General features: G+C 43.2%; 2 protein-coding genes and 1 pseudogene across 2 annotated transcripts in view; 1 reads left to right on the top strand and 2 right to left on the bottom strand.

Moving 5' to 3' along the window:
* LOC116221878 (protein NLRC3-like) overlaps positions 1–9,217 on the bottom strand; it is a 131,212-nt gene extending 121,995 nt beyond the window's left edge. Inside the window, exon 1 of the mRNA XM_031574006.2 lies at positions 9,142–9,217. The gene's annotated coding sequence lies outside the window, so the exon portion shown is untranslated. The remainder of the gene's footprint in view (positions 1–9,141) is intronic.
* LOC122133143 (protein NLRC3-like) overlaps positions 1–26,500 on the top strand; it is a 383,696-nt gene that overhangs the window by 324,413 nt on the left and 32,783 nt on the right. The gene's annotated exons all lie outside the window — the stretch shown is intronic.
* Positions 12,959–15,302, bottom strand: LOC116221888 (annotated as a pseudogene).

Raw genomic sequence — 26,500 nt, 5'->3', positions numbered from 1 at the left:
TCTGCACAGCACTATCAGTAAAGCAGGAATGTAGTCTATATTACTGCCACTCTGTCTGAAGAGTTTCCCCCTAATGTAGTCTATATAACTGTCATTCTGTCTGAAGAGGTTTATATAAACTACCCTCAGCACTGTGTCCCCCTAATGCTCTTCTCTCATGTGATTGCTGATGAATTGACTTGCTTCATATTTCCTCTGCAGTCGTTCTCTCTCACTCTCACTACATTTCACCTGCTGACACAGGAGGGCTGCTGGATTTGTGCTTGTCACTCCAGATTATTATTATGTCACTTTAATGACTTGTTCCTGCTCTGCACAGAAATGTATAATTTGACAATTCCCACTGTAACCTGCCTGGGATAATGTTATTTTAGGGGATTGGCTAGTGTCTTCAGGTATAAAACCAACCACCTTAGAGTGTTTAAGTCTCTCTTTGTCTTTCTTCTTTCTCTTTCCCTGCTGCTGTTTGAGTGTGTGTGTGTGTCTTTAAGAGTGGGAATCCTCTCTAATTATTGTTTACTATATTTCATATTTCAAGATGTAATCATTTTAATTCAATAAGTTGGAAACATTTTGTCATCTTTTTTAAAGTCTTGGAAAACTGGTTTGGACAGAATTGTTATATACCAGAGGAATTTACTGAAATGGTTCAACTAGCATGAATGAGGAGTAAAAGAGCTGCATTTAACACACACACACACACACACACACACACACACACACACACACACACACACACACACACACACACACACACACACACACACATCTGAAGTATGTGTTAAACAAAACAAAACACACAAAAGGTGAAAATGACCCAAATCCCATTTTGTCTGCAATACTTTGACATAACATGTTATGAAATTTCAAAGAATATTACTGATTTAATGGATAATATCTATTTGATTTAAAATATTCCCACAGTGTCATTTTGAAGATCTTTCTTTAACTCTATTAATTTACTTATGAAGCCATTTTGATTTAAACAGCAAAGTCAGACATGACAGGTCAGCCTCTGGTCTGTCTCATACTGCCACCTTCTGACAATATAGTGGTACTGCAATGATCAATACTACATTTTGAAAAACCTACAAAATGTACTGAAATGGTTCTCAAGATCAGTTCTAGGATTTCATCCTTAGGGGGGCTTAGGCTTGTGACAATGTGAAGGCTAACATCCTCATTTTGTCCGTCTCCTTTAATATCAAGATACTATTAACTAGATATTTAAGAAATATCTATAACTTCCCATCTCATATAAATATCTAGAAAAAAAAAAACAAGCCAAACACATTTGGTACACTTTTACACTTCAAATGACGGTACGGATGATTGTATTTCCTATGGAAAGTCCTCATTACTACTCACCTCTGACCAGCAGGAACACCTCCTTCTGCAAAGTGAAGTGGATGATCCATGGACTGGTCACTCATCATGGACACACAGCTCGGTACGGGAGAGTGTGATCTCTTTTGCAGGATGCGGCTATGTTTCACAGAGACACACAGAAACACACACACACACACACACACACACACACACACACAACAACAACAACAACACAAAAAGACACACACATACCAACAAACACACACACACACACCAACACAAACACAAGCATATTCTGAATATTGATATGTTGGATTTTCTCCTGGTATTCTGATATAGTGCTTTCAGGATTATTTTATTCTCCATGCATTCACCTGTGACTTTTTCTATTTTGTTTCTTGATTGTCATTTGATGTTCTCAATAATAAAAAATAATAATAATTTCGATCATTTGTTAACACTCATTTGAAAGTGTGGTAGTATTTGTTAATTGTTTGTAGCCTGGGAGACTTATTAAAAATGTATGTTAACCAAATACCAAATTGTTAAAATGACCCAAATTATTTTTCAACTGTTCTGTTTGATTGAACACCACTTAAAGTAACACTATGCAACAATTTGACACTGTTTGAGGTATGGTTTTACAGGCAACTAGTTTTGGTACCATCCTCAAATTCATTTTGATAGCATATGGTTATGTGAAGGACAGATAAACAACTGTGTCTTTCCCACTAGCCTACCAGGATATGCCCTATGTAGTTCTGTGTAACGGGCTGGAATACCCTGGAAAAATGGAAGAAAATCTTTCACAGCATGACATTGCCAACTATACTGCCAAAAGACACCAGTTAGTGTGTAAGCAAGCTTCTATCAGTGTCAACTGGGCTGTTGGTGGTGTTAGCAAGGTTTTTGCATGCCTTTTAGGTAGTTAGCTTGCTAGTTTTGGAACAGAACTCCTTATTGCTGCTTTAAGAGCTTTAGCAAAGTCTGGGAAAATTGGTTGGGACAGAATTGTCATACCTATGGGTTTTTATCAGCTGAGCTAAAAAGTGGTCAAAACTATAGATGGGTTAGCTTTTTTTGAGATTCAGTTGGATTCAGTTTCATTCTGCTTTCAGTCACTGTCTTAGAACACAACCATGCCAAATATCTGATTGAGACAAATGGCCATTACACACACACAGCATGCATAAATCCATCAGGACGACATTATTCTCACTGCTTATGTCTGCTACACACACACACACACACACACACCTTCATCATGAGAACATTCCTTTCACTGCTCCTGTCTGCTAATCACACACAGAAACACAAACACTCACACACACACACACACACACACACACACACACAAACACACAGACACACACACACACACCCGTCCATCATGAAAACGTTCCTCACTGCTCCTGTCTGCTAATGACACACACGTCCATCATGAAAACGTTCCTCACTGCTCCTGTCTGCTAATCACACACACACACACACACACACACACACACACACACACACACACACACGTCCATCATGAAAACGTTCCTCTCACTGCTCCTGTCTGCTACACAGACACAGTTTTCAGTTATGATGTTTTGAAAGAGAGTCACTCCTTTTTCTTCCAACATAGTTATAGAATGATCACACACACCAGCCAACGTTGCTGATAGTTTCATGACTGAGACACATTAAATGATGTAGAATAAAGACTAGAGCCATGATCTTACTGTCCAGTCAAAGAGTCTCCCCCTCGAAAGTTGATTATTCGACATATGGAATCATGGACACACAGAAATGCACACTTCAATAATCAAAGGTGTGTAGACAAGGTTTGCATAATTGAACACACACACACACACACCTCCATCAGGAGAACATTCCTCTTGCTGATCCTGTCTGCTAATCACACACACACAGGGGCGGTCTTTCCTACAGGTGGTATAGGCAGTCACCAGAATTGTGTTTTTTTTTGCTGGGCAGAGTTCTTTTTGCCCCCCCTTTCTATATCTCCAACCAATAGTTTTACATAAAAACATTAGGGTAAAATGAGCCAAAAATCGAAAACGGAAGGGGTACGTACCTCTTTGGTGTTGTCAGAACATGCTAGCACAGTGAGGCGTTTGGTTAGAGTGTGTGTGTGTTCAAGAAACTTTGAAGAACGAAATAATGAAGAGGCAAAAGCCATCCGTGGCGCAATTTAAGAAGAAAAGAATTGAGGAGGAAGAGAAACTTGCCAAGGAGAAAGGTAAATCCTTAAATCCTGTTCTTAGCCTAGATTGAATTCCAGATAAGAAAACGTTCATGAATGCTTGAATTGCCCCGGGACCTTTAGTGAAGTTAAGAAGAAAAGATGTACCTTATCATTGAAAGTTTTCCTACTCCCTGTCACATAGTTCTTTAAGGACTATGTCCATTTATTCTACATTATACAAAAAAGACATGATTAAAATAGGGGGGCACATATAAAGCCAATAGCCAGTGCAACAACACTACAAATATCTTACTCGTTGCATAGCACAGCCATTAAGGAAGACAAACACGGCAACTTGTCAACAAGTGAGGAATACTGGTAAAAATCCAAGTGTTGTATTGTCAACTTTAGCGAATGGATTGTATGTAATCTTGCTAGTTAGCTAACGCTAGCTAGCCAGTGACTTGTGACGTTCATTGTTATTGCCATTCAGTCGAAACATCATTTCAAGTTCAGCTGTACCGCAATTTGCGTCATTTTCGATGTGTCATGAAATAAAAATTTGAGTAATCATAACAACGTTAGTTTTGGTGGAGCGAGCTAGACATGATTTAACTAATCAAGAACTATGCATCTTGGAGTGTGTCCATAAACCAATGAACACGGGGGCGTGGCCGGAGCGTAGTTCAGCACAGGCGTGACATTTTCTCAGTGATTTTGTTCTTGAATTAATGTTTGTTCATCGTAGCGATCGTTGTTGTGTTTATGTGAAAGAAATGCAGTCTTACAGGGCAAAATAGCGTTTGAAAGTTGCAATTCTGTTTTTTGTGGAAAAAAAAATAAGATTTTCCACGAATATTCTTTTTTTTGGGGGGGGGGGGGTAATGAACACACACACCAAACAATGTTGCTGATAGCTCCACGACTGAGACACATTAAATGATGTAGAATAAAGACTAGAGCCATGATCTTACTGTCCAGTCAAAGAGTCTCCCCCTCGAAAGTTGATTATTTGACCTGAACACAAATCATTTTGTGACTGGGGGTGGAAATGGGCGAAACAAGCTCCACCCCACCACAAGGTGAAGTCATGGCAACAGATCACAGTGATCGCCTGACTGACATGTCCGCTGGATTGATGGAGATCATGCTGCAATAAATCCAACTCTGTCCAAGCTAAAGAAATGCTACCTTGATGTGCCTGCTAATAGTCTCCCCAGCGAGAGGGTGTTTTCTACCGCTGACAACAACGGGGCTAAATGGGGCTTAAGCCTCAGGGCCCACAGGCTGGCAGGACCCTGGTTGACACAGGAAGTAGGGCCACATCAGTGCGGTGTACATTTGTAGCCCATTCCTAGTTCATGTGTGGGTGTGACAGGTAGCTTGTCTCTGAGCGCGTAGGCTCTTCTCTGTCAGAGTACAGAATCAGAATCAGAATCAGAATAGTATTTATTGCCAAGTAGGTTCACACCTACCTGGAATTTGTTCTGATGTAAAGGTGCATACAGTAAACATAAAAACATACAAACACAGTAAGTACTACACATAACATAAAACATAAAAACACAGTAAGTACTACACAAACACAATAAGTACTACAATACAAAAAGCAGGGCAGGAGTGCAAAAGTGGATGTGCAATGTGCAGTGTGCAATGTAGTGTGTGTTAACATAACACAGGCTTGAGGTGTGGGAGCGGGATGAGAGTCCACGTCAGGTGGCCTTGTTACTAAGGCCAACGGCAGCCGGGCAGAAGCTGGTTTTGTGGCGTGAGGTTTTGGTCCTGATGGACTGCAGCCTCCTGCCGGAAGGAAGGACCTCGAAGAGTTTGTGACCCGGGTGTGAGGGATCGGCCACAATCTTACCTGCCCGCCTCAGGGTCCTAGAGGCAAACAGGTCCTGTAGAGATGGCAGATTGCAGCCAATCACCTTCTCGGCGGAACTGATGATACGCTGCAGTCTGCCTTTGTCATTGGCAGTGGCAGCAGCGTACCAGACAGTGATGGAGGAGGTGAGGATGGACTCGATGATGCAGGTGAAGAAGTGCACCATCATTGTCTTTGGCAGGTTGAACTTCTTCAGCTGCCGCAGAAAGTACATCCTCTGTTGAGCTCTTTTGGTGAGGGAGCTGATGTTCAGCCCCCACTTGAGGTCCTGGGAGATGATGGTGCCCAGGAAGCGGAAATACTCCTCAGTGTCGACTGGGGAGTCACTCAGGGTGATGGGGGTGGGTGGGGCTGGGTTCCTTCTGAAGTCTACGACCATCTCCACTGTCTTCAGAGCATTTAGCTCCAGGTTGTTCTGCCCACACCAGGTCACCAGATGGTCAATCTCCCACCTGTAAGCGGACTCATCCCCCCCAGAGATGAGCCCAATGAGGGTGGTGTCGTCCGCGAACTTAAGGAGTTTGACGGACTGGTGACTGGAGGTGCAGCTGTTGGTATACAGGGAGAAGAGTAGAGGGGAAAGAACGCAGCCCTGAGGGGAACCGGTGCTTATAGTCCTGGAGTCAGAGACATGCTTCCCCAGCCTCACGCGTTGCCTCCTGTCAGACAGGAAGTCTGTGATCCACCTGCAGGTGGAGTCAGGTATGCTCAGCTGGGAGAGCTTGTCCTGAAGCAGAGCCGGAATGATTGTGTTGAAGGCAGAGCTGAAGTCAACAAACAGGATCATGGCGTAGGTTCCTGAGGAGTCCAGGCAGGGGCGGACTGGCCATCGGGGATACCGGGGGAATCCCCGGTGGGCCGACGAGGTTGGGATGGTCCAAAATACCAGCCCACATCCATCATCAACCGGCCCACCCATATACACCGTCGGCACCTTTAACTATTTTCCATACTACTCAGAACACGTATAATTTCCTCTATTAACTATAAAATTTTAATCACTGACTGATTTTTATACTCCTCCTCGCGATCTGTATTCACACTCATGGTGCCTATTTTTCGAAAATGTTCTGAAGTGTCTTCTGAAATGTGTTCTTACGGACTTCAGAAATTCAACGTAAGAAACGATCTCGACCTTATTAATGAACACCTGAAAATAGGTTCTTACACAGCCAAAGTGTTTTCAGCTGTGCGGATTGAGGATGAGGATTCTTAAATTAAACGCACCTGGATTTGCATACACGCCCCGCCAGGGCACGCAACCGTAGTGACGTGTGCCGTCAGCCCTTCTAACACGGAGCGGCCTGTGGGGCATCTGGTAGTTTTGAGGAATTGCCTTTTTTAAGAAAACTCTGGGCCATTTACGACTGTTATTTTGCGTGACAGTGACAGTGATACAAGGTGAGTTGTGGCATTGACTTGGCCAATGTTAGCTTGCTTTTCACAGATGAGGAAACGTTCACTACCAACTAGCCTAGCTAATGTTAGGTAGATAAATGTCCAAAATTGAGACCATTATGATCTGGTAAAATAAGCAAGCTGGCGCTGTTGTCATCATCAAGATGATCTACTTTAACATGTTAGCCGTAGTGACTTGTTTACAATCGATGAGCAAGCTATCCATGGTGGTAGTTGTAAAGAGGGCAATCTTATAATTTTTAATAACTTATGTAAAATAAGTTAACCAGCTAGCTTGTTATGCTAAAATCACCGTGTTACACACAACACTAACATTATAAACAATGTTAATATGTTATCTAGATTAGATAGTGAGGTCATAATAACACATGAGTATACTGATATTGTTTTTTTATTATCATGTGACTATAATGCACCCGGGCCAGCAGAGTTAGTTTAGGTTCTGTTACTTAACTTATTGTTTTTGTTATGCACCTTCAACACCCCTACACACACACAATCACACACCCAGCATGCAACACTACTGATACCACTGATGTTCACACCCCATCGTATGTTCTATTCTGTTCATTTCTTCATATAGTGCATACTAATTCTACCCTCTGATTCCAGTTTCTTTATTGTGTGGATATTCATTCCTTAATGTTCTGTAGTTATATGTATAACCATCTGATACTAGCCCAGAGTTAAGCCTATTCATCTAGCAAACTATACCTACCTTGGAGTGTTACAATAGCCAGTATAATTTTATTCCATGTGTCCACCCAGGCAAATTGGTGGATCCAAATGTTATTAAAAAAAAACATATATGATGTAATTTCTTTGTAATCATCCAAAATAATGTTAAGTGTATGGGTATTTTTCCAAGTAGGCCACTGACTGGTCTATACGTGCAATGCATTGAATGGGCAACGCGCCGTGTATTGAGTGGGCAGCGCACAGTGTACTGAGTAGGCCGCGCGCCGTGTATTGAGTGGGCCGGTCTGACAGTAACTCCCGGGCCAATTTTTTTCCCCTAGTCCGCCCCTGAGTCCAGGTGCTGGAGGATGAAGTGAAGGGCCATGTTAACTGCATCGTCTACAGACCTGTTGGCTCTGTAGGCAAACTGCAAACTACATACACCTGAACAACAGACGGGTCCAGTGTCCTACAGGGTTCAGGGGTTAGTGGTGGTGTATTGCTGCCCTATAAAGCCACTTAAGGGTGGAGCATAACAATGTTCATTAACATTGCAAAAGCATCGTGATTAAACCAGTTTGGATCCAAAAGCACATGACAGCCATCCCAATCATCTGGGTAAGTTTTAGCATTCACACCATAACTCAAAGAAACTAGAATTGGATTTTGTAATATAAAACACAACCTATCAGCTGTATTTCACATTCAAACACACACACAGTCTCACTCACTCACACTCACACACACAGTCTCACACACACACACACACACACACACACACACTAACCGTGGCGTCTCACTCCAACTGAACTCTGGTCTCTGCGGAGCGGATCAAAGAGCAGTGGAGAGGAGGTGCGGGGGAGGGGGCCTTATCTCCAGCACTCTCTACCTCTCTATCTGTTTTCAGCATTTGCTTTGAAATGTGCGTTTATGAAGCAAAAATAAAGATGTAGTTGTCTATGAAGACATTATCCCACTACTACTGCTGTATATGTAAGTCATGGGCTATCAATGAGACCAAGTGACCCAAAAATGCAGTTTATAACAAACACTTGTGTACACAGTACTGTGATGGGCCAGCCAACAGATCCGTCCCCTACTGACCAGACTGGACACTCATCTACCCCCTGGTAACTTGAGTTGGAGACCCCTGACATAGACAGTGCTGCACTCTGACACGTACCTCAGGAATACCCCACTATGGGAACCTGAGGCCCATGGGCTGTTAGTACATGTTAGGGCTCATTATGGGCTGTCAATACGGGCTAATAGCAGCTTTATCCACTAGTGCAATGCATTCAGAGGCCATTTTTTCTCTCATTGAAAGGCAACACACACTCATCAAACATCCAGTCACATCGATTAAGAGATCGCTTGAAAGGTTTTGTCACGTACTGTTTACCATTTTACCGATGGAAAAATAAATGATCCTTCCCTCACATGACTTGAGTTTGATCTTTGCAGTTCACCCGGCAGCACAATGCCTCAACACCACTACCACTTCCCCATCATTCCATCCTCTCCATGGCAACGTTGGAGTAAACAAGCCAAACACAGAGACAAACAAACAAACAAACAAACAAAGAGACAGACAGACAAACACATAAACAAACGGTGGCCCAGAGGGAGAGTCTCATCTTACCTGCGTCTCGACCCGGCGTCTCACTCTGACTGAACTCTGGTCTCTGCGGAGCGGATCAAAGAGCAGTGGGGAGGAGGTGCAGGGGAGGGGGCCTTATCTCCAGCACTCCCTACCTGAGAAGCACTGGCATCAGCAGTATTATAAGCACAGATAGGCATGCACACACACACACACACACACACACACAGACACACAGACACACACACACACACACACACACACACACACACACACACACACACACCCAGGACCAAGTGATTGCACAAACACACACACAGTAAAGCTGATTCTTACAAACACACACATACACACACTCACATACACACACACAGGACCAAGTGCTTGCCCTCTCACACTTACACACACACACTGTGGCCACCCAGGTGTAAGTGCTTAAGGCACCTAATTGAAGGAGCACTTCAGAGTGGTGGTGCATATCGTGAGAGAGAACCGAGAGCGCATGGAGCACCTGACGTGCATGTCGAAGCGTTCGGTGAAGCGCAACCAGGGGGGTATTCATCGTAGCTCGCTAAGCGGTTTAGCGAGCTAATTTTCAGGCTAAGATAAAAAAACGCCCCTCTTTTTGGTTCGTGGAAGCAACTTTTGATAAATCACCATAGTTACATATCGATTAGCACTAACCTGCTCCAGGGCAGGCTAACTTAAGTGTAGCTGGATAAGCTTGCCACACCCCTGGAAAAAGGAGGGATCCCATTGACCAAGGACTGATATTAGATAGTTAATAAGATTAGCAGAGGGAGAGAGTTCTTTGCAATCGCCAAGATCAATTATTCTTGTATGAGCGCTACCGATTCAGCCGACAAGGAATCATTCATTTACAAGACCTTCTCGAGTCATTTATTGCAAACACCACAGTTGAACATTGACTGTCTTGCGCTTTTTTGCGAGTGGTACATTTTTGTAGTGTCGGTGATGCGGAGAACAAAGCACTCATAATTATATGAGCGTTATTAGTACACCATAGCATATCATTATTGTAGAAAGATGGACTCATGATAAGAATAGAGAGAAATACAGACAATTTATTTTCACTGCTTCAATTTATTGCATTTGTTATTAATACATTTAGTCATTTAACAGACGCTTTTATTCAAAGCGACTTACAAGAAAATGTAGAATTATATCGAGGAAGGAGGTGAGGGGATTCGAATTAGCAACCTTGTAGTTTCGAACCGGTAGAGGGATCCTCTGTACTAGTTGACACTTGCCGTCAGTTATTCATACATAGATATCACCCTATAAACATCCCAACACACCTTGCTCTCACAGCGGTGGCGGTGTTGAATTTTGCCATGATTATGGTCTTGTATTCTTCATAAGCGTTCATGTTCATCTCCTGCTCGTCAGCGGAATAAAAAAGAGCCCTTTTCTTTGAGATAAGAACCATTATACTGATAGAAAATCATTGTTTTGGTGATCGACCTTTCCTGCCTTTTGAAGTAGGACGTGCACGCGCAAATGCCCCGGTAAGTTTAGCCTGGTTGAAACCACATGATTTGGATGCGGATCAGCCGTTAACGAACCGATATTTGCTGTTCTCAATCAGCTCGCTAATCTTAACGGGCTAAAAGGCCAATTGATTAACTTAGCTTCAATCCTACGACGAACGTACCCCAGATCAGCTTGAAAATCAATACAGTATAGATTTCCACAGGAACATCTGCTGTCTCACCTGCATGACCTCTGAAGTAGAGACTGAGGTGTAGGGACTGATGGCACCATTCACACAAGGACTGTTCACACACACACACACACACACACACACACACACACACACACTCACACACACACACACACACAGACAAACACAAACACAAACACAAACACAAACACACACACATGGACTAAATCTCCTCATATGTACACATTATGGACTGTTCACATTCACACACCATAACACACAATGTGTGAGGTCAGGGCAAAGGTCAACTAGGAACAGTTCTTCTCTTTCAGGATACAGTAAATCAGCCTGGGAGAAACAACATGATACACCTTAATATTAATCCCCAATCCTCTACTCTCACACACAAACACACACACAGAGGTCAGATAGGAACAGATCTTCTCTGTCAGGGTACATTCATTCAGCCTGGGAGAAACAACATGATACACCTGAACAACAGACGGGTCCAGTGTCCTACAGGGTTCAGGGGTTAGTGGTGGTGTGTTGCTGCCCTATAAGGCCACTTAAGGGTGGAGCATAACAGTGTTCATTAACATTGCAAAATCATCGTGATTAAGCCAGTTTGGATACAAAAGCACATGCCAGCCATCTGGGTACGTTTTAGCATTCACACCATAACTCAAAGAAACTGGAGTTGGACTTTGTAATATAAAATGTGATATAGTTGGCATACAACCTACCCTTGCACTAAAGCTATTTACAGGAAATATGTAATACAGAAAAATATTTTACATACTCAAAACAAGTCTAAAGTTAAGTAACCCATAGAAAACACCAAACAACTCAGGTGTAATATACTGTTTAGTGTTTGACCTTCAATCCATATTAGACTGGTGTGAGGTATGAACTGCAGTCAGGAGTGTTTGCTCTACTCTCAGTTTAAGAGAAATGTTCTCTTATCAGGGCAGTTCATTTACCAGGAACAAAGTCAACTATTTGATGATGTGCTGTCTACTGACAACCAGGGAACTCCATCTAACTTTCTCTCTCTCACATACACACACTCACACACACATAAGTACACCAAGTGTTACCAAGCTGATGTAGATGTTGTGACCACTGGCACCAGCTTCTCACACACACACAACATAGACTTTAAATCCATATACTACTGTTGGTAGGGAGACTGATCAGGAGTGTTTGCTCTACTCAGGTGAGTAGAAATGTAGTTCATAGACGTAGTTCATTTACCATATTGATGATGTGCCGTCCACCGAAAAACTGAGAAATCTCTTACACACCAATGCCCCACCAAACACCCCCCACCTCCACACACACACACACAGTAGTTTACTCACCAAGCTGATGTAGAAGATGTGACCACTGGCACCAGCTTCTGCAGAACTTCATCAGGACTGAGGAGTTCAGTCAGATCTTCCTCTGGTGTCTTTATGTACCTCTGCAGGTCAAACTCATCCAGCTGCTCTTTTGGAATCTGAAACTGAAATCTCTTAGTCTCCCACTCTCCTGGTAAGAGCATGTCCACACACATAGTTCCTGAGCTCCTGTCAATGACCTCCACTACAGCATGGTGATTCAGCTCATTCAGACAGTAGAACAGGTTGATCTTTCTGTCTGAATCATCTTGGTCTCTGATCTTCTGTTTGACGCACTGGGCTGTTTGCTCTGAGCTCTGTGATTGGCTTCTTGTCTGGGGCAGTAGGTGTCTTAAGAGATTCTGATTGGACTCCAGTGAGAGGCCCAGAAGGAAGCGGAGGAAAAGGTCCAGGTGTCCGTTCTTACTCTGTAAGGCCAGATCCACTGCAGTCTTGTGTAGGTCATGAAGTGTTGCAGCTCTGAACAGAGCAGAGAGCTGAGAGGTTTGCTGTTGGTCAGGCATGTTTCTCTCTCTGTTGCTGAAACAGATGAACACATATAAAGCTGCAAGAAACTCCTGAATGCTCAGATGCACAAAGCTGAAAACCTTCCCCTGGTACAGCCCAGACTCCTCTCTGAAGATCTGAGTACACACTCCTGAGTACACTGATGCTTCTGTGACATCAATGCCACACTCTCTCACGTCTTCCTCATAGAAGATCAGATTGCCCTTCTCCAGCTGTTGGAAAGCCAGTTTCCCCAGTTTGAAAATCATCTCTTCATCTCTCTCTTTTCTCTCTGTGTACTTTTCATTTTTCATGCTTGTCTGAATGATCAGGAAGTGTGTGTACATTTGAGTCAAAGTCCTTGGCATTTCTACACTCCCCAATTCGGCTGATGTTCTCTCTACAACAGTGGCGGTAATCCAGGAGAAGACTGGAATGTGACACATGATGTAGAGGCTCCTGGATGACTTCAGGTGTGTGACGGTCTTGCTGGCCAGGTTCTCATCACTGATTCTCTTCCTGAAGTACTCCTCTTTCTGTGGGTCGCTGAATCCCCTTATTTCTGTCACCTGCCAGACACACTCAGGAGGGATCTGATTGGCTGCTGCTGGTCGGGTGGTGATCCAGAGGAGAGCAGAGGGAAGCAGATTCCCCTTGATGAGGTTTGTCAGCAGCACGTCCACTGAGACTGGCTCTGTCACATCACAACACCTCGGGTTGGAGTCGAAATCTAGAGGAAGTCGACACTCATCCAGACCATCAAAGATGAACATGACTCTGTGCTCTGAAACAGTGAATATCCTTGGATCTGTAATTTCAGGGGAAAAATGCTGAATAAATTCCACCAGACTGAGTTTTTTCTCCTTCATCAGGTTCAGCTCTCGGAAGGGGAGAGGAAATATGAAGTGGACATCTTGATTGTCTTTCCCTTCAGCCCAGTCCAGAATGAACTTCTGCACAGACACTGTTTTTCCAATGCCAGCCACTCCCTTTGTCAGCACTGTTCTGATGGTTTTTTCTTGTCCAGATAAGGGTTTAAAGATGTCACTGCAGTTGATTGGTCTGCCGTGTGCTGCTTCACTCCTGGATGCTCTCTCTATCTGTCTGACCTCATGTTCATCATTTACCTCTCCTCCTCCCCCCTCTGTGATGTAGAGCTCTGTGTAGATCTTACTGAGGGGTGTGGGGTTTCCCTGATTTGTGATTCCCTCAGTCAGACACTGAAACCTCTTCTGAAGATGGGATTTGTGGATCTGCTGCATTTCCACATTTACTGAACCAGGTTGGTATCTGTGTGTGAAAACAAGAACAAATATTAAATAACTTGTTTACTGTAATATCAGTTTAACTTTAGTGGTTGCAAACCACTATCAGTCAAGCAGGAATGTACTCTATATAACTGCCACTCTGTCTGAAGAGTTTCCCCCTAATGTAGTCTATATAACTGCCACTCTGTCTGAAGAGTATCCCCCTAATGTAGTCTATATAACTGCCACTCTGTCTGAAGAGTTTCCTATAAACTACCCTCAGCACTGTGTCCCCCTAATGCTCTTCTCTCATGTGATTGCTGATGAATTGACTTGCTTCATATTTCCTCTGCAGTCGTTCTCTCTCACTCTCACTACATTTCACCTGCTGACACAGGAGGGCTGCTGGATTTGTGCTTGTCACTGCAGATTATTATTATGTCACTTTACTGACTTGTTCCTCCTCTGCAGAGAAACACACACACACACACACACACACACACACACACACACACACACACACACACTACACTCCTCAGTATGTTGCCGTTTACCAAGCTATGTGCAAATGTACACGAATGTAACATATTCATGCTTGGTCTTGAATTGATACTCCTGATATGGTCAGTATTCTGATCATGGTTGCATTCTGAAGTACCTGCCATAGCTGTGTAATTAGACTAATTCCACTGTAACCTCTGCCTGGGAGAATGTTATTATAGGGGATCGGCTGCTGGCAAATGCATAGCAAAGGGTCTTCAGGTATAAAACCAAGCACTTACCTCTTTCTCTTTCTTCTTCTTCTTCTTCTTCTTCTTCTTCTTCTGCTCTTTCTGCTGCAGTTTCTCCTCTCCTGTCTTTGAGCGTGGGGATCCTCTTTTATTATCAAAAACCATTCATATAATTCATTGTGTGTTGTGCCATGACATCAAGCAATTGGCTTAGACACTGCTTGGCAATACTTTAGGTCATCTACTCATTAATGGAGTCAGATTAATTGTATTTTCTCTAATGTTTACCACTCTCAGGCTTTCTAGTGTTCCATGGAGGTGAGACATGTATAAACCTCCCAACCTGGTGTTTTCCCTCATTGGAAACATTTTGGCTGCTATTAGCATCTAGAAACTAAATATATATTAAACCTTTCTTGAACCGTCCATCTCCTATAAATATCTAGCATAAAAGACAAGTCAAACAACTTTGGTACACTTCAGGTGTACTTCAAATGACTGTATGGATGATTGTATTTCCTGTGGAAAGTCCTCATTACTACTCACCTCTGACCAGCAGGAACACCTCCTTCTGCAAAGTGGGGTGGATGATCCATGGACTGGTCACTCTTCATGGACACACAGCTCGGTACGGGAGAGTGTAATCTCTTCTGCTGGATGGAGCTGTATTTTCCACACACACACGCACGCGCGCGCGCACACACAGACACACATACACACATATACACACACACACACACACACACACACACACACACACACACACACACACACACACACACACCTTTACAGGTCATACATTCTGTATTCATATAATGTTTACTTGTCAGGGCTGAAGCCCCGATAAAAATAAAACATTTAATAAAATAAAAATAGAACTGCCAATCTCATATCGTCGTTGTTCGTTTCATTTTTTGTCTTTCAGAATTCAGACTGGGATGTCTGCATCCTCCAGCCACTTAATAGTAGCGTGGTCGAGAGCGAGGAGACCGTCTAGCCCAGTGGGTGGCTTGAATATTGGGCATTCCTGAAGGAGGTGTGGGATAGTCTGCGGGGCACCACACTCACATAGGTCATTTTCACAAGCGCCAACCATCTTGAGAAAGGACAGAGTCCTTCCCCATCCAGTGCGGAGGTGGTTGAGGCGAGGTGGTGGCTGCTTGGCTCTGTGGATGGGGACTCAATGAAGGTGTGCAGAGTGGTGTATGAGCTTCTCCATTCTCCCTGCCATTTCTGCTCCAACCAAGAGGTGGAGAGTGGGCCTTGCCTGCGGAGCGCTGCAGCTTTGGTAGCAAAGTGCTGCCTTGGTATGCGCTGGGGGATGGTGTCGTCCTGGACGGGAGGGACCAGGCTATCCTCCTTGACTGCCTTCTCTGCCAGCTTTAGGACCTGGTAGTCACGCCGGATACTAGCAGGTGGGATTCCTGAGACTACGGGAAGCATTTCCTTTGGGGTGGGTTTCAGGGTGCCAGAGATGAGACGCATGGCATCATTAAGGACCACATCGACAGCCTTGGTGTGAGTGCTGTGGGCCCAGACTGCGGCAGCATATTCAGCAGCCAAATATACCAGGGCGAGGACCGAGGTTCGAAGAGTCGTGATGTTTGCCCCCCAGTTCACTCTGGTGAGCTTCCTAAATATGTTGACCCGTTTAGAGGTTTTCTCAGCCACGTTCTTAAGGTGGGGACCAGACTGCGGTCCAGTGTCACTCCGAGGTATAAAGGTTGTGGGTCGAATCTCAGCTTTTTGCCCTCCATCTTTATTTCCAGCTCCTTTTTTGCAAGTCAGTTGGCCAGGTGGTAGATCGAGCAAACAGTTTTAGGCTCGCTCAGTTTCAGGTGCCAGCGGGTGAGGTAGCTATAGAGGGTGGAAATGTCTGTTTCCAGGATAGGTTGGATCTCCTCATAGGTTTCGGCTGCATAGCCGATAGCACTGTCATCCCCGTACAGGTACTTGCTTGATGTTGTGGGAGGGTAGTCTGCTATATAGACATTAAAGAGGATGGGGGCCAATACGGAGCCCTGGGGTAGGGCGTTTCTGAGTTGCCGTTTGCTACTGCGCGCGCCGCTCGAGGTCACCACGTAGAAGGATCGGTTCTGAAGCATGAGCATGATGAACTTTACAAGCTTCACGTCGATTATGGTTACAACTCTACGACGAATGGGCCCAAGAAGGGGGAAGGATAGCCCCAAGCCTGAAAGGACCTGGACTGTCAGAGGAAATTAACCTGAACTTAATGTTTATTGTTCAACCCTGAATGAAGAGGGCACAACAAACATTTTGTGTTGGAGTTTGACTTTTGAGTTTATGTGATGAAATACCTGAGTTGTACCTTTTTGAGTGAAGTACCGAATCAAAAACCTTCTTTTAACCTCCTCAAAGAGAAATATAATGACATTGTTATTCTATTTATAATCTGAATGCTTAGCCTTGTTTTACTGAGGCATACCACCTGTTTGTATTGATAGTCATACATACTGTTCTTCTTTTAAGGACATGTTTTGAGAACATTTCTTTATCTTCTGTAGCGATCTGAAACAGACATACCAACACCCAGGGAAAGTAACGTCCTTTGCCTTCTCTTACATGAAAGATAAAGCTTGTACTCATATAAAAGCTGACTGTGCCCAGCTCATCTTTGGAGTATGTTCATGATATTTGGTTGTGACCCTCTCTCTCTCTTTTGCAAAAGATAAAGCGCTGTAGTCATTCTGATAGCTGGTCTCTAACACCTCCCATTGTGACTGATTCCTCAGTTAACTGCACTACCCAACCCTGAAACCTGTTACATATGGTGGAGAATGCGGGCATAGGGGCAACACGGGCATAGGGACAATACTGCCCGTATTGTCCCTATGCCCGTGTTGGAGGACAGCACGGGCGTAAGTTACATTTACATTTAGTCATTTAGCAGATGCTTTTGTCCAAAGCGACGTACAGGGGAGAGAACAGTCAAGCTAAGAGCAATAAAAACATGGTGTATAATGTATATAATAAATACTACTTTACATAAGAATTAGAAAAACGACCTAGAAAGGAAAAAGAAGTGCAGGAATGTAACTGCTGAAGTGCAAGTTAAGCGCTAGTCAAGGTGCCAGTTAGGAAGGGAGGTAAGTGTGGACCATTGGGAGAGACGGTCAAGGTTGACTCAACTTTTGGAAATCAGAAAATACAGACTTCACACCAAGGAGCACCCAACACCAGATGGAGCAACTGGTGGTGACTCTGTGGGAGAGCCAGAGGGCCCAGCAGGAAACCGGAGCGGTGACTCTGTGGGAGAGCCAGAGGGCCCAGCAGGAAACCGGAGCGGTGACTCTGTGGGAGAGCCAGAGGGCCCAGCAGGAAACCGGGGCGGCCTTGTTGCAGATGCAGCGGAAGGCCAATCCGTCTAAAGATAACCTAGACGAGGTCGGGAAGAAGCTCGCCAGGTCTGGTGAGATGTATGCGAGAGCCCAGGAGAAGCTAAGCCAGATGTGCAGCGCCACAGTGGTGATGGAGCTGAGCGCCACAGTGAAGCGTCCAGTCGAGGCAGAGGTGTTCAGGACTGCAGGGAGCCGAAGGCCAGAAGGTAAAAGAGATGCTCACTGCCAGTGGCGGCTCCGGAAAACATTCTCAGGGGGGGCAATTTTTTTTATAATGATTAAGGTGACTCATTCGGTAGGTACATTGAGCAGGACAATTGTATCTATTTGTTGTGAGCTGATAAACTCATACAGCAATACCTTTTTGTCCAGTAGATGGCAGCACACAACAGAAAGATTTCCCCTCTAGCAACATAAGTTACAGGTGGACAGCTATGGAAGTGAGCATGGAGTGAACTATTTCAAAGACAGACAGACAGAGAGGGAGAGAAAGAGTAAAGTAGGCAGACAGACACTCTTTTTACTCTCATGTTATTATTGCTGATGTCTTCTAGAACATAATCATACCCGGCGTCTCACTCTGACTGAACTCTGCTCTCTGCGTCTCTGGTCTCTGCGTCTCTGCGTCTCTGTCAGAGTGAGACACACACACACACACACACACACACACACACACACACAGGACCAAGTGCTCACCCTCACACACACACAGACACATATACACACACAAAAAACGAAACAAGGCTGACTTCAGTCAGTTCTTTTATTGCCACAAGCGGCACACTGCAACACACACGTGCAGGGGCGGTTTTTCCTACAGGCGGTATAGGCGGTCGCCTAGGGCGCCACTCAGAGGGGGGCGCAAAAAACTGTGCCCAGCAAAAAAAAAGTTTTGTGCCCCCTTCTATATCTCCAACCAATATTTTGACATAAAAAAAAAACTAACATTAGGGTAAAATGAGCCAAAAATCGAAAACGGAAGGGGTACGTACGTCCTTGGTGTTGTCAGAACATGCTAGCACAGTGAGGCGTTTGGTTAGAGTGTGTGTGTTCAAGAAACTTTGAAGAACGAAATAATGATGAGGCAAAAGCCATCCGGGGCGCAATTTAAGAAGAAAAGAAAGGAAGAAGAAGAGAAACGTGCCAAGGAAAAAGGTAAATCCTTAAATCCTGTTCTAGCCTAGAATGAATTCCAGATAAGAAAACGTTCACAAATGTGTGAATTGCCCCGGGCACTTTAGTGGAGTTAAGAAGAAAAGATGTAGGCTACCTTATCATTGAAAGTTTTCCTACTCCCTATCACATAGTTCTTTAAGGATTTTACAGAGGCGGGTGTATAAAAAATGACATGTCCATTTATTCTACATTATACAAAAAAGACATGATTAAAATAGGGGCGCACATATAAAGCCAATAGCCAGTGCAACAACACTACACATATCTTACTCGTTGCATAGCACACCCATTTAGGAAGCCAAACACGGCAACTTGTCAACAAATGAGGAATACTAAAAATCCAAGTGTTGTATTGTCAACGCAAATGGATTGTATGTAATCTTGCTAGTTAGCTAACGCTAGCTAGCCAGTGACTTGTGACGTTCCTTGTTATTGCCATTCAGTCGAAACATCAGTTCAAGTTCAGCTGTACCGCAATTTGCGTCATTTTCTATGTGTCATGTAATTAAAATTTGAGTAATCATAACAACGTTAGTTTTGGTGGAACGAGCTAGCCAGTTTAATTAGACATGATTCAACTAATAAAGAGCTATGCATCTTGGAATAAAAAAATGTCAGGCTGTCCAAATACACCAAAATGCTTAATAACTACATAATAGCTCCATTTAACAAATAATGATAATACATACTTTTGTTATATCATTTTAGTTCACTTTTAGAAGATTAAGAAAACATTATTGGCAGGCGATTGGGAAGATGACGTGGCCGGAGCGTAGTCCAGCACAGGCGTGACTTTTCTCAGTGATTTGTTCTTGAATTAATGTTTGTTCATCGTTGCGATCGTTGTTGTGTTTATGTGAAAGAAATGCATTCTCACAGGGCGAAATAGCGTTTGAAAGTTGCAATTCCGTTTTCCTGGGGAAAAATTTGGGGTGGGGGGGCGCCAGGAGTGAAGCTCGCCTAGAGCACCAAATGTGCTAGCACCGCCCCTGCACACGTGTATTTTATGGAGGCGACACAGGACACACACACACAAACACACGCAGGCCTGAGGTCGCTGTGAAAGGTACGCTCTGCATTTGACCCATCCCGAACCATCCTTCCTCCAGGACACTCCAGGAGCAGTGGGCAGCTTCTCAGCGCCCGGGGACCAAGTGAACCGTCCGTCTCGGTCACGGACGGACAGGAGAATGTTCTGTTTTTGCATGTTTTTCCTGTTGGGGTTCTTATTGGAGGAAACCCCTTGTGAACACGGGGAGAACATGCAAACTCCACACTGAAAGGCCCGGGAGATAGCCCACTTGAGCACTGTGCACTCTGGGGAGGACCTGCCCCCCCAGAGCCAACAGCGCCCCATGCGGGAATCGAACCCATGACCTTCTTGCTGTGAGGCGGCAGTGCAAGCACTGAGCCACCGTGGTACCACATACACATCCCACAGAATTGCGTGTGCATATACTGACATCCAAGCTGAATTCAGAGTACATTCAACTGACACAGTCACAGCACAAACACATACAGGCACAGAATGATTTGCCATAGCAGAAGTGTATGTGTGTGTGTGTGTGTGTGTGTGTGTGTGCGTGATACTCTGTGGACTCTGGACCCTCCTTGATTTCTCTCTCTCTGTTTATGAACTTTATTGGCACCAATAGAAACTGGGTAGCACTTTACAGATCGGTAGTAAGTGGGTACTATCATGGTAACATGTAGATAGCATTGTCATGGTAACAGCTCATAACAACCCTCAAGTTATTTCATAGTTTCAAAGATGTTTACAACAACAATCCACTTATTCAGCAGCATTAATCTCATCACATGTACGGCCACTTACAGCTTGACATGTGGCACATACTGTAACTATTACAGATACAGATAGAGCTCAACAAAGAGCTCAACAACGAGACAGACAGAGTGGAGAGAAAGTTCACTAGGGTTCACTAGTTCACTTTACTCGTCTTTTCAGGCAGGGTCAAAACCAGGAGACCAGGCAAACATGCAAACAGGGTCAAAACCAGGAGATCAGTCAAACAGGCAAACAGGCAAACAGGGTCAAACAGGGTCAAACAGGCAAACAGGGTCAAACAGGGTCAAACAGGGTCAAACAGGCAAACAGGCAAACAGGGTCAAACAGGGTCAAACAGGGTCAAACAGGGTCAAAACAGGGTCAAACAGGGTCAAAACCAGGAGATCAGTCAAACAGGGTAACAAAATGCCGGAGAGCAAAAGACACAAGCCAATCTGGCAGGGAACGAGTGCAAGTGGACAGGTATAAATACTGAGGGACTAATGAGGAGATGAGCTGCAGGTGAAGAGATGGGCGGAGAATACCAGGTGAGAGGGATGAGTTGATTGGATGAGTGAGGCATGTGGGAGTGGCAGGATCTGCAATGACAGGAGAGATAGTGATAGACATGACACGCACAAACACACACACACACACCCAGACACACACACACACACACACACACACACACACACACACATCTGCAATGACAGGAGAGATAGTGATAGAGATGAAAGCACACACACTCACACACACACACACACACACACACACACACACACACACACACACACACACACACACACATACACACACACACATCTGCAATGACAGGAGAGATAGTGATAGGCATGAAAGCACACACACACACACCACACACACACACACACACACACACACACACACACACACACACACACATCTGCAATGACAGGAGAGATAGTGATAGGCATGAAAGCAAAACCAGGTAGAACAACAAACTAGAATTGAGGGTAATTTGTGACACATACATAGAGTTAGAAACGTCAGCACTTAAGAATCAAAGATATACAGAACAGTCATGTTTCAGCTCACAAAGGCATGATTAACACACATACATACTTGATTAAAGTCAGAGTTTCATATTTTCCTATGTAGCGCCTCTCTAGCAGGTTAGGCTGTCATGAGAGGTGGCTCACCTGAATTCTTTAAATTATCAAAACTATACTTGGGGTTTCACTAATGAATTTGTTAATATTAATCCATTATACCTACAATCATTCACTTTCAAATGCAACACACTTTCACCTTAAAATCACTTACCTTTAAACTTAGAAGTTATTACTAATCTTAGCCAACTTAAAATATGAAAAACCAGTAAACACAACAAAAAAGCATGAAATATTTCCTTAGAAAAAAACAGATCAATAAATCAATTCTCTTTTCAAATATAATTTCCACATGTGTTCACATCAACATGACATATCACACACACAGAAACCCCATGAGCCCAAACGAAGCTAAGTTGCCTGCAACACTGAATACTGTGGCCATTTTAGACCGACATTTCTGGTGGGGCAAATTTGTATGACGTCATGTCATCCTCACAAAAATAGAGCTAGCTGATTATTATATTATTATTTAAGCAATTTGCCTATTTGCCCAGGTAGGCATAGGCTATGGGCTGCATTTTGAGTGCCGGCAGGGAGAAGAAATCCTATTTCAATTACATTTCACATGCTTCAGTTCTCAGCGCGACACAAAGATGTTGCTTATAATACAGCAACAAAGTAAATAGAATAGATTGCAATAAAATAAAAAGATTAGATAGACACATAGTTCAATTTCTTCAAGTTCTTTATCAAGCTTGTGGCACACGCATACAACATGAAGCGAAAGGCACAACTGAAACAAATAACAGCAACAAATCATGCTGCTAAATGAACAAAACTTACATAAAATGTCTTATGAACAGAAAGTATTTCAGGCTGCAACTTGAAACACGGAGGCTGGTTCCAAAACAGTAGAAAACTAGCGATAAATAACGAGCAGTAACGTTAGTGGCGTAGATTTGTCTGAGTATGATCTGTATGATTTATTTTTTCCTGGTCACGGGTTGCTAGGCAGATTTCATCTAAAAGTGCCCCATCTCCCAATGTAAACTTTGGCCCTTGTCGCTCACGCTCATTGGTGTTTCCATAGTAACAGTCTTATGTTTGCAGGACTGCCCCAGAAGGGGACGGACAGCGGAGAGCAGGCAGCATTTCACAGAGCAAGCACAAACACAGAAACACACACAAATCAAATTACTCCAAAACAGCACTATAATTTACAGATTTACAATTGAATCGCTACTTTGCATATTAAATAAAATAATATATATGTTGGGACAAAGCACAGATGTATTGAGCTTTCTGCACCACAGCGCCATCTGGATCTGGTGGGGCACTGCCCCATGTGCCCCAAATGTAGAAACGCCACTGACTGAATAACATAAAACCTTTTCAATACAGTTCAAACGGTGCCGTCCTGACTGTAGCTTGGGTACGCTGTAGCCGTAAATAAAAGTGATATGGTACCTCTGTTTAACGATGCTGTAGCCACACGCACGGGGGAAGAAGGGCGGCAGCAGGTGGAGGAGAGACTAACCGGAGATCCTCGTGGATGAAGAGATGATTCGACTTGCCGAGAGGACTGATGCAGATGACAATGTTGCAGTTCCACAGACTTTACTACTGAGGTTCGCTGGTCGCTAGCTTGGTAGCAAAGTCTATGCTCAATCACTAGCCACTTGGTCAGCAGCTAAACTCTTTTTTTTCTACTGTTGAGTTATCTACTCAACTATCTAACTATAACACCATTACTAACATAAACAGAGTCCTGGTTGAACACTTTTAATAATAATGGTGAATACTTTATCTACACTGTTTGTGTTTAACTATGCCGCTACAACACTCTTCTTTACCAACCTCCTCGCTCGCCGCTATCTCTCAACTCCCTGCGTTCTCCTCAAGTCAACTGACTCAACAGTAACCCTGTCCTTTGACCTCAAATGTGATTGGCTCATCATCCAACTTTAAAGCAATATAATAAATTCACAAAGCATTTATCTTACTCTGTCTTCATATTTGTACAGGTATATTTTATGCATTATAACAAATACATTACACAACAAATAGTAAACATTTTAATCAATTCACTTTTTAAACCTTAAATGCTATTTATTATAACATGCACTTATTTATTCAAACTTATATTCATATTATTAGGGAATGAAAACCAATCATATTACACCCCTCCCTTCTGTGTTCCTGATGCAATGTGTTGATTGGCTGGAATTGAGCATCTGAGTGGTGTTCAGTGCACACACTGAAGGGGACTGTGTTTCAGCATCTGAGTGGTGTTCAGTGCACACACTGAATGGGACTGTGTTTCAACATCTGAGTGGTGTTCAGTGCACACACTGAAGGGGACTGTGTTTCAGCATCTGAGTGGTGTTCAGTGCACACACTGAACAGTCAGCTAGAGGACAGGGGGTTGCAGTTCACTGAATACGACAACAAGCTTATTGGATTAGTAGCAAAGGTTCTAGAGCATGGATTTACCCTCAGAATGAACTTGGCAAACTCAGAGAACTTGAGCTAGGTCATAAGTATGCAAATATCAAAATGGAACTCAACATTCAACAGAGCAGCAGTGGTATAACCAATATTTAAATAGACATCACTTTCACTAATATGAACTATAACCCTGCTTACCTTCTGCTGTTTGTCGTATTTTGATAAGATGGTGCAGAGGCGTGACTGGTCTAGACTAGGCAGGGAAGTGCAGTTATTTCCTCCACTAACAGCCCAAACAAACACTCACACAAACACACTAAAAGCTCAAACAAACACTCACACAAGCACAGAAAGTCACCTAACGAACCATGTCTAATCTTTTGGCCTCTCTACTACTGATAACTCTTTCACTAGTGCCTCTCTCTACTACTGATAACACGTTCACTAGTGTCTCTACTACTGATAACTCTTTCACTAGTGCCTCTACTACTGATAACTCTTTCACTAGTGTCTCTCTACTACTGATAACTCTTTCACTAGTGCCTCTACTGATAACTCTTTCACTAGTGCCTCTCTACTACTGATAACTCTTTCACTAGTGTCTCTACTACTGATAACTCTTTCACTACTGATAACTCTTTCACTAGGGCTTTCTGAGACTATAACAGACACATGAATCCATCTCATCTACCGTAAGCCTGCCAGATCTGCCACGTGTCAAAGCAGCCACTGTGCCCACCAAACATGTGGGCAGCGGGTCGGAGAAACCTGATTGTCGTACAGAACTACAAATGGGCACCAGACCGGTTATATGCAGTAAGTAAGACTTTATTCATATGTGTGTGAATGTGTGTGTGAATATCTGTGTGAATGTAAGTAAGTAAGTAAGTAAGACTTTATTTATAAAGCACATTTCATACAAGAGTTGCAGTTCAAGGTGCCTTACATAAAATCTAAAAAAACAAGCAGCAAGAGCAATGCATGGAGTAAAAAACAAAAGTAGGTGCCTAGTTCATTTACATTAAGAGCCTGGGAGGTGTCTTGAACAGCATATATGGCTATAGTCTGAGATGCTTGTGGTTCAGACCTACACCACTGGATCTGGAGTATGTTCCACGTGCTTCATTACTGCTCTTTACCAGTGGTGGAGGAAGTACTGAAGTTTAGTACTTAAGTAAAAGTACAAGTACCCAGGAAAATAAAAGTAAAAGTGAAAGTAAAAGTACTACATCAACAACCCTACTTAAGTAAAAGTAAAAAGTACTTACTTTTATATTTACTTTAAGTATTAAAAGTATAAGTACTCACGCAATGGGTTGTCTCTCAATGTCTAGGCTGTGCCATTTTGATAAAGAAATAGCTACTGGTAATAAATGCCTCTACAGATGTCACTACTAGTAATAATTATAAGCAACAACATTTGTTAATTGGAAAGGTTGGTGTACTTATTGTGCCTACCATCTGTAATACTGTTCACACTATATCTTACAATTCTGCGGATGACAAGTTATCTACCAGGGATTATTTGCAAAGTTAATACCATAAGCCAAACCAATGAAGACACCATGTGATATCTTTAAATCTTTTATTTAATTGTAAAAGTGTAAAAAAGGGAAACATGGAACATGAAAAACAAATGTAATTGTATAACTGGACAGAACAAGGCACGCTAGCTTGACATAGCTAACCTACCAGCTTTATTACCACTACGTTAAATATATACTGAAGATACAATCATGTTTTTTGATGCTATTGCTGTATGTCAACATGCATTTCGCTAGATAACATTATAATATCATGTCAGTAAACAAATTAAATACATATATCAACATATAGAAACACAGTATGCACTATTATTTTTACTTAAGTAAAGTACAGATACGTAAAAATTTAGTTAAGTACAGTAACAAAGTAAAAATACTTCGTTACATTCCACCACTGCGCTTCACTGGAATAAAGACTGACTGCTGCATCAACCACATGAAACATA

This window comes from Clupea harengus, chromosome 9 (assembly GCF_900700415.2).
Source record: "Clupea harengus chromosome 9, Ch_v2.0.2, whole genome shotgun sequence".
Classification (NCBI taxonomy): domain Eukaryota; kingdom Metazoa; phylum Chordata; class Actinopteri; order Clupeiformes; family Clupeidae; genus Clupea; species Clupea harengus.
Note: the sequence above shows the minus strand (reverse complement) of the source record. Positions and strands in the feature narration are given on the sequence as shown.